Source organism: Abrus precatorius, unplaced genomic scaffold (genome assembly GCF_003935025.1).
Source record: "Abrus precatorius isolate BTA unplaced genomic scaffold, Abrus_2018 Scaffold2, whole genome shotgun sequence".
Classification (NCBI taxonomy): Eukaryota; Viridiplantae; Streptophyta; class Magnoliopsida; order Fabales; family Fabaceae; genus Abrus; species Abrus precatorius.
Window position 1 is genome coordinate 8,898,993 of NW_020874362.1, and position 8,919 is coordinate 8,907,911.

The 8,919-nt window shown below is 34.3% G+C and overlaps 1 pseudogene; it reads left to right on the plus strand.

Annotated features, from left to right (window-relative positions):
* Positions 1 to 4,396: 4,396 nt before the first annotated feature.
* On the plus strand, positions 4,397 to 6,953 carry LOC113859410 (annotated as a pseudogene).
* Positions 6,954 to 8,919: the final 1,966 nt, after the last annotated feature.

The window sequence follows — 8,919 nt, forward strand, 5'->3', positions numbered from 1 at the left end:
TGTTCATCTCCAAAATTATTTACGATCCCACATGAGTGCACATTCGTGGAGCTGAAACAAAGAATTTGTAATGCTTTAGGCATTGATCATAACACCCAGTTCACTAACTTGTACTATCGGAAACCAAATCACAGTGGTGAGGGTTTAGTTATATTTGAAGCTTTTTCTATTTTAACTGATGTTCATGTGATGCAGATGTTTTCCTGGAAATCCAATTTTTCAGTCTCTTTAATCATTGTAATTTATGTCATCTATCAAAGATCAACAGAACAAATTATGACGCTTCTAAACCCTCCAGCCCCAAGCTCTTCATCAAACCCTCAATTCATCACTTCTAGCAAAGCTATAATATATTTTGGGGGACCTATCCAGCATGCCACCATCATGAACTGTCCACATGGTTATGGCCTTATGTTTAAATGTCTTCACCCAATAAGAATGATCATCCAACACAGCTGGACTTTCAATCAATTGTTTCAAGAGGTAAGTGAGGTACTGGATTATAGAGACAGGAAACAAATTACAATAATCAATTATAGACGACCGATCCGGGTCATCAACCAAAAACTCGTCTATGATTGCATAGAAATAAAAAATGATTCTGATGTGCAACAGATGATCGCACAATGGAAAAAAAATATTTGAACTTCATTCAAGCATTCAATGTACACATAACTGGTCAAAGATTGAATTGTTTGTAGAAACAAAAGACCTATGACCCCCAACACTTGAAGAAAGACTTCGTGATTGGCATGACAGTAAGTATATTGACCATCATGGAGAGAAAAAATATGCAATAGAATATCTTTTTTAATTTTTAACCAATTAAATGTATATTTTGTATTTTCTTTTCTGCTTTCCATGTCTGTTTCATTTTATTTTAATTATGAAAGTTTCATTTAGTTGTTGTTTATCTTTTTTTATTTAATTTTTTATCTATAAATTCATTTCATATTATCTAACAAAAATAATCTTAATGATTTCATTTAATTAATTTTGCATACAATAAATTAAAAAACAAAGATATTATCATAAATCAAATTATTTTATTTTTATTAATATCATTTTACAAACTAATTTATTAATTTTTTAAAAATTTAATATTTTATTTTCATTAAATATAATTTTATTATTTAATTTATTAATAACTTTAATGTTAATATATATATTAATTAAATATTATTAAAATAAATAAAAACATGTTGAGATAAATATTATTAGTTAGGTAAATAAATATTAAAATGGGTGATTGAGATAAAAAAAAAATTAGTATATTAAAAAAAAAGTCTATCATTATTTAATACTTTTATTTATTTTTATAAAAAATATAAAATTAAATAAATTTTTATTATAATTTTTATTTTATAAAAATATAAAAATTTCTCAACTTTTATTGTAATTTTTATTTTTAAAAAATATATAATATTAAATTACCAAAAATATAATTTCACATTGGCTTAAGCGAAAATTGCATAAAAAGAATGTAGAGAGAATGCTCTTTTGGACTGATAAACTGGCTTAAGCTATAACATATTGGCTTAAGCGAACCAATACCAGCTTAAGCGAGCACTATGTAACTTAAGCGAAATTTGTGGGCTTAAGCGATTATTGGGGGGCTTAAGCGAAGATGCAGGAAAATTGAAAAACAGCAGCTTAAATTGACAGACATGGATATACTATTTCTGAAAACAAAATACATTTGTCCTTTACATAATTGTTTTTGGCAAAAGAAAATAAAATGATTACTATATGTATGTGACAAGTTTTAATTTATAAGATAATTTGTTGGGTTTATTTAGTAAACAAGTCATACAAATTATAAAAGAGAATCAAAATAAAAGGAATTTAGATAGGTGGTTAATAAAGTGAAATTTCATAATTTAGCTGCAACAAACTAAATAGGTCCTTGAAACGTTACAATATGAACTAACTTCAAACATAAACTAAAATCTAAACTTTAAAACCAAATAAAGAAAAAACAAAGTGTTCATGCATCTTATAGATCAACATCATTATGAATAGGCTGGTCATCCTCCACATGGTCTCCTTCCCCATCACCACCTTCATGATCAAGTTGTGCTTTCGTTTCTTCTTCTTCACCTTCTCTTTCTCCCCTTTCTTCTGGTTCCTCTCCTTGTGGTCCACCATCTTCATGATTTGCATTAGTTTCATTTGAGAAGGAAGGTGTGTCTCCAGGCCATGACACTACACCTGCAAAATCCTCTGGGGTTGGCCATGGAAATGTTGAAGTCTCTCCTGCATGCTGTTGTAGGGTAAAGCGATAGAAAGAGTCATTAAGTCTCTCCTGCATGCTGTTGTAGTGTATATGTGTATATGCCCAATTGTTGTCCTCCATTTGTTGCTGTATTTGATTCAGATGTTGGGTGATACGCCATTCCATGGGTGTCATTTTGGGGATGGATGGTTGTGCTGATGGTGGTGCTGATGAAGAAGGATCAGAAGCTGGGTGTGGTTGTGGCTGTGGCTGGTCCAATGAGTTAATGCAATAGTTGTTTATGAACTGGGCATTTATAGGTTTTTTCAACTTGATGCTTTGTGTTGGATTGTTTGGTATCTGAACTCCTTGGGCAGCACATAAAGCAGTGATTAATGCTGGAAAGCCCAAGGGCTTTGTTGCAGATGCATTAGGGGAGTTGGTGGACAAAACAAGCTGGTGAATCTCCTCAGAGATCACAGTTGCAATGTCGATTGTGAGGTTTTCCATAATGCTGAAGACAAGGTAGGCCCGAGGCATGCGGAGATCTGATGTGTGAGTGGTTGGAGCAATGTTTGCAAAGAGAAATGACATCCATATTTGAGTCAGTGTCTTCAAATTCCCTCTCTTGAACCTCATTGGCTTGCCTTGATAGTTAGTTTCATATGATTTGTTGGGAATGCATAAGGACCTTGCTACATCATCATCATTAAATCCTGTGGTCAGGCGCCTCCACTGCTGGTATTCGCACAATTGTCCTTCTTGTAAGGTGAGGGGGTTCTCCAGTAATGCATTGATAACATCTCTATCATAGGAGATGGATGTCCTTTTAACGCAAGACCTCTTCTCAGATTTTTGTGGATGCAAGGGCCATGCATTGGCATAAAATTCCTTCAGTATGTCTTCATCAATTTTATTTGGTGGGTCAACCAATATATTCCATTTTCTCCTCTGAAGTTCTTCTGTAAATTCAGCAAATTGTCCCTCCTCCAAAATAATTTTCCTTTCAGGTAAAAGTTCCCTTGGGTGTAATTCCAAATATCTCCGAAAATGCGCTCGACTGAAGAACCTGTATCTGTCAAAGGTAAGTTGCTGACTGGGGCTCGGTTGTATTAGAGGTTTATTATCTTGAGTTCCTGTATGGTGTACATGTTGTGAAGCCTCTCCAACATCTGAACGTTGCTTCTTTCTTTGGGGAATTGATTTTTTAGGAGCCATATCTGCAAGGTAACAAATTTCAATACTCAGAAAATTGGAAAATACACATAATTTTGACAAATCTCAATACTCGCTTAAGCCAAAATGAGGCGCTTAAGCGAGTATCATGCGCTTAAGCACGCTTAAGCGAGTTAGGCGCGCTTAAGCGTTTCTTTACAGAAAGAACCTTGCTTCACATAAATATTGATGTCAATCTAACAATAAACAGAGTGATAATCCTAAACTCTAAAAACATTAACCCTAAACCCTTGAAAGCATTGTTTCCATAATAGTATCCAGAAGCATGGAACCATCCCTAACCTAAAAGGTAGGAGAACAACATATTGTTGTAAGAGTTCTTACCTGGAATCGTTGGGTTGCTCTAATAATGGGAGAGGAATGCTGCAATGGGGAGAATCCTGGATTTGGGGTGGGGTTTAGGGTTTTTCAATATTTTTTGATATAAGGATGAAATGAATGAAATGAGAGAATGGGTTTAAGGCTAGGCTGCGTTGACAAATTCGCAAAATGGGAGCAGTTACGGATTTAACCGCTCTCTTTAGTGAACTTCGGAGAGCGGTTATAATTGAACCGCTCTCATAAGTGCACTTTAGAGAGAGGTTATGTTTGAACCGCTCTCAGAAGTTCAATTTGGAGAGCGGTTGCTTAAGCCACTACAAACTCGCTTAAGCCTTTACTAGTTTAAGCCAATAAAGTATCGCTTAAGTCGTAATGAGCTTATGCGAAAATTCTAGCTTAAACATTATAACTTTTGCTTAAGCGGTCTATGAACGCTTAAGCGAAAAAGCGTCGTTTTGGCGCGAATCTTTCATTTGTGTGGCGTAAGCTTGAAGAAAAGCTTCATTTAACCCCTAAAATGCTTTCTCTTAAAAATATACATGCTTGGTACAAATCAGAGACTTAAAAACAAAACAAGTTACATTCAACATATACTAACTTGGAGCTTCATTGACATTGATAACCATGGAACCATCTCCATTGTCAGGTATCTTTTTTCATTTTAACATTTACGTCTTTTGCATTTGCTATATCCTAAATTTTCCATAATGTGAGATGTTTAACATGGGATTTTTTGTTTATGTTTTTGGTAGAAGACATAACTAAAAACATTGTGGACTGGAAGCCAAAAGTTGGATTAGAGTTTGATAATGTAGAACAAGCATGGAATTTTTGGACTGAATATAGTAGGAGGATCGAATTTGGAGCTAGAAAACAGTATTTTAATAAGAGAAAGGAAGATGGTGCTATTACTTCTTGCATATACATTTGTTGTAAAGAAGGTCTTCGAAAAGGGAAGAAACAAGATTGTCAAGTTGCTAAACATAGAGCTGAGACAAGAACAGATTGTTCTGCTAGAATTGCAGTATCTTTGGGGAAGAATGGGAAGTTTATAATTCATGAGTTTGTAGAAGATCATAATCATCCCTTACAACTTGAGGAGACAACTCACATGCTTGTTTCTCATCGTAAAATAAGTGAAGTTCAAGCTTATGAGATTGAAATGGCTCAAGAATCTGGTTTGCAACAAAAATCCTCATTTCAACTCCAAAGCACACTTGCAGGCAATAAATGCAATATCGGATATACTCGGTTGGATGCAAAGAATTACTTGAAGGAAAGAAGACAAAAAAGTATGGTTTATGGAGAAGTTGGTTGTGTGATGGAATATTTTCAGCAACAGTTGTTAGATTGTCCTTCATTTTTTCATGCATATCAAATGGATTGTGATGAACAAATTACAAATGTATTTTGGGCTGACGCGAAGATGATTTTAGATTATGCATATTTTGGTGATGTAGTTTCTTTGGACACTACATATTGCACTAATCGTGCAAATAGACCTCTTGCCTTGTTCACAAGTTTTAACCATTATAGAACTACCATCATTTATGGTGCAGCTTTGTTATATGATGAAACGGCTGATTCGTTTAAATGGTTGTTTGAAACATTTTTAGAAGCACATAATCACAAAAACATATAACGATGTTTACTGACCAAGATCAAGCGATGGCTAAGGCCCTTGTAGAAGTCATGCCAGAGACACATCATTCTTTGTGCACGTGGCATTTAATGCAAAATGGGATCAAACACCTTGGTAATTTGATGAAGGGTGGGAGTCATTTTTTAAGAGACTTCAAAAAATGCATGTATGACTTTGATACCTTCACTGACTTTGAGAAAGCTTGGACCAAGATTGTTCAAGAGTACAATGTCCATGACAACAATTGGATAAACTCACTTTATGCCATGAAAGAAAAATGGGCATCATGTTATATGAAAGAAGTTGTCACCCTAGGGATGCAGAGTACTCAACTCTCTAAAAGTTTAAATTCTGATTTCAAAGCTTCTATGAAACCTGGTGTTAGCATTAAACAATTCTTCCAAAGTTTTGAACGTATAGTTGAAGCGAAGCGTTACAATGAACTAATTTGTGAGTATGAGTCCCGACATAAGCTACCAATGTTGAGATATGAGATGTCTCCCATCTTGATACAAATGGGAAAAATTTACACTTCTCCTATATTCACCCTTTTCCAACAAGAATTTACTTCATTCTTAGCATGTTACATTTCAGAGAGGATTGAATCTCCTCCTATATTTGAATATGTCATCACTACAGTTAATCAAGAGAAATCATGTAGAGTATCATTTGATAATGTCTCAAAATCAATTTCTTGCACCTGTAAAAAATTTGAAACATTTGGTATGCTTTGTTCCCATGCATTGAAGGTATTTGAAGCAAATGATGTCAAGGCTATTCCTAAAAAATATATCCTTAAGAGATGGACAAAGGAAGGTCGTTCCGGCATTATAAACAATTTCATATGAAGAGAGATTGAGGGGGATCCAAAAGTTGCTACCACACAACGATACAGACAACTTGCTTCTAAAATGATTAGACTTGCATCAGAGGTATCTAGTTCAGAGGAATACTCGACATTAGTGGATGAATGTTTAAATGCTGTGTGTCGTCAAATCTCACACCTTCGATTACAAACACATGTTGACAGTGACACTGACAATCATGCATCTAAGTCGATGATCAATGATGGTACAATCCCAAAAGGTTTCAAGCACCGACCAAGCTTAAAGAGGAATACATATAAACGATTCAAAAGTTGGGTTGAACTACAAGGAAAAAGGAAAAGAAATAGGATAACGAGAGGTCAATTACAAAACCAACATGCTAAGGTACATATATCAATCAATTTGCTAATGCATTACTTTCAATTTTGATTCCTTATTAAGCATATGGTGTTGATTTGATAAACATTTTAGGAATATCAACCCAGTCCTCCTTCTGAACCTTGTGATATACATTGTTCAGCACCTCCATCTTATCATCCTCCTCAAACTTTGAACAATCAATTCAATTTCACTACATTATTGACCGTAAGTTCATTAAATTTCAAAATGAAAATTTAGTGCTTTAGTTCATCATTGTATAATTTTGTTTGATGGATTTATGTTTTTTTCTCAGGACCCTTTGGATGACCCAACTTGTTCAATCCTTGATTAATAATTAAAAGTTGTTGTATCTTAATCATTTTATTTTCTTTTGCCAAAAACAATTATGTAAAGGACAAATGTATTTTGTTTTCAGAAATAGTATATCCATGTCTGTCAATTTAAGCTGCTGTTTTTCAATTTTCCTGCATCTTCGCTTAAGCCCCCCAATAATCGCTTAAGCCCACAAATTTCGCTTAAGCTACATAGTGCTCACTTAAGCTGGTATTGGTTCGCTTAAGCCAATATGTTATAGCTTAAGCCAGTTTATCAATCCAAAAGAGCATTCTCTTTGCATTCTTTTTATGCAATTTTTGCTTAAGCTAAAGCATATCCGCTTAAGCTATTGGTTTCTCCACTTAAGCCAAGCCATGAAGGCTTAAGCGAATGTGTAATCCTGGGAGGTGTGCTCTCTGTTTTTTTAGGCTTAAGCCATTAAGGTTTCGCTTAAGCCCATCATATACGCGCTTAAGCCTTATAAATATGCGCTTAAGCCCATAACTCATCAGCTTAAGCTAAATCAAGCACGCTTAAGCCATTTTGTAATCCCTCTCTGTTATTTTTCGCTTAAGCGAGTATATTTTAGCTCAAGCGCATCACCCATTTGCTTTAGTTCAATGTGTCGCTCAATGCTTGTGGTATTGGCTTAAGCCTTCGTTCGCTTAAGCTAGCCTATCGAGCTTAAGCGAAAATTGTCAAATTCGCTTAAGTCGTGTCAAAATGGCTTAAGCGAATGAAGAACTGCACGTGCAATTCCCGCGTCAACTGCACTGGATCCGTATCCTAATTGATATTAGTTTGCCTCGAGAAACAACCTCCAAAGAGTTTCACTTGCTTAAAAGTAAAATTACATTATATTTAATTAAGGATTGAAAGCATATTTAATTGTGCAGATACAACTTACAAGTGAAGTGACAGCCAAAGTTACAAGCTTTTAGATGCATCATGACCAATTATTCATTTATTTTCCAAACAAAATAGATTTCAACATTGCTAAGGCTAAGGGAGCATTTGACAGGTGGGTATATCTTAATAACTAATAATTACAAAACAGCCACTAAGAAATGTTGTTACCATTTACTGTACAAATATTTGAAAACAGGAAATAAGGTGAAGAAAAAGTTTTTGTAATTATAAGTGAAAACAATAAAATATTTACACAAACCAAAAGCACCCTTAGACACCGTGCTACCTTGAATGCCAAGATCATGGGAATGCAAGATGCAAGGAAATTCTTAATCTATAGAAACTGTAACTCCCAACTCAACAACAAGAACAACCAAGCCCTATCCCAACCCATGTGTATTATTTTTAACAATGTTCATTTTTCATAGTAAACATATAAAGTATAACTACACTGCTAAATAAAGCATCTCACGTACTGAGGTGAGATTAATTCATGCTAAATGCCTTTTATAAGTTTAAATCTCTGTCGGCCCCTATGCGTGTGCGTGAATGTATTTGTTTACTTTATTTGTGTATTTTACTTGCACAGACTAAAAAGCATAGAATTGATCTTACCAGTGTTGATATTTTTCTAGTCCACAAAAGTGAAAAATGAAACAACTAACATGTTAAACAAATTCATTCGGATGGTGTCAACGAGCATAACCAGTAACCACTTTGGAACTACTAAAAGCCTCTAATCTAATATCTTTCTTATGATCATACATTTCATCCAAAATTGACTACATACGGTATCGATGCTTTAGCAGAGGCAAAAGAAAACCATATCAGAGCCACCCAATTTTGTTACAACTCCCCATAACCTTATATTCAGGTAATTAAGTATTCGGCTAACGTGATTATTTCAGACTTTGGTATATTTGATCCATATTTAAATACAGAAGAAAGTATCCAAAGTATTTGATCCATATTTAAACAAGCAGGATATAACCTATGAAGTCCATATACGTTAAAACATCCAAAGTATCCGTGTCAGACACATATTTCAAAAGTATTCATAATTTAATTTATTT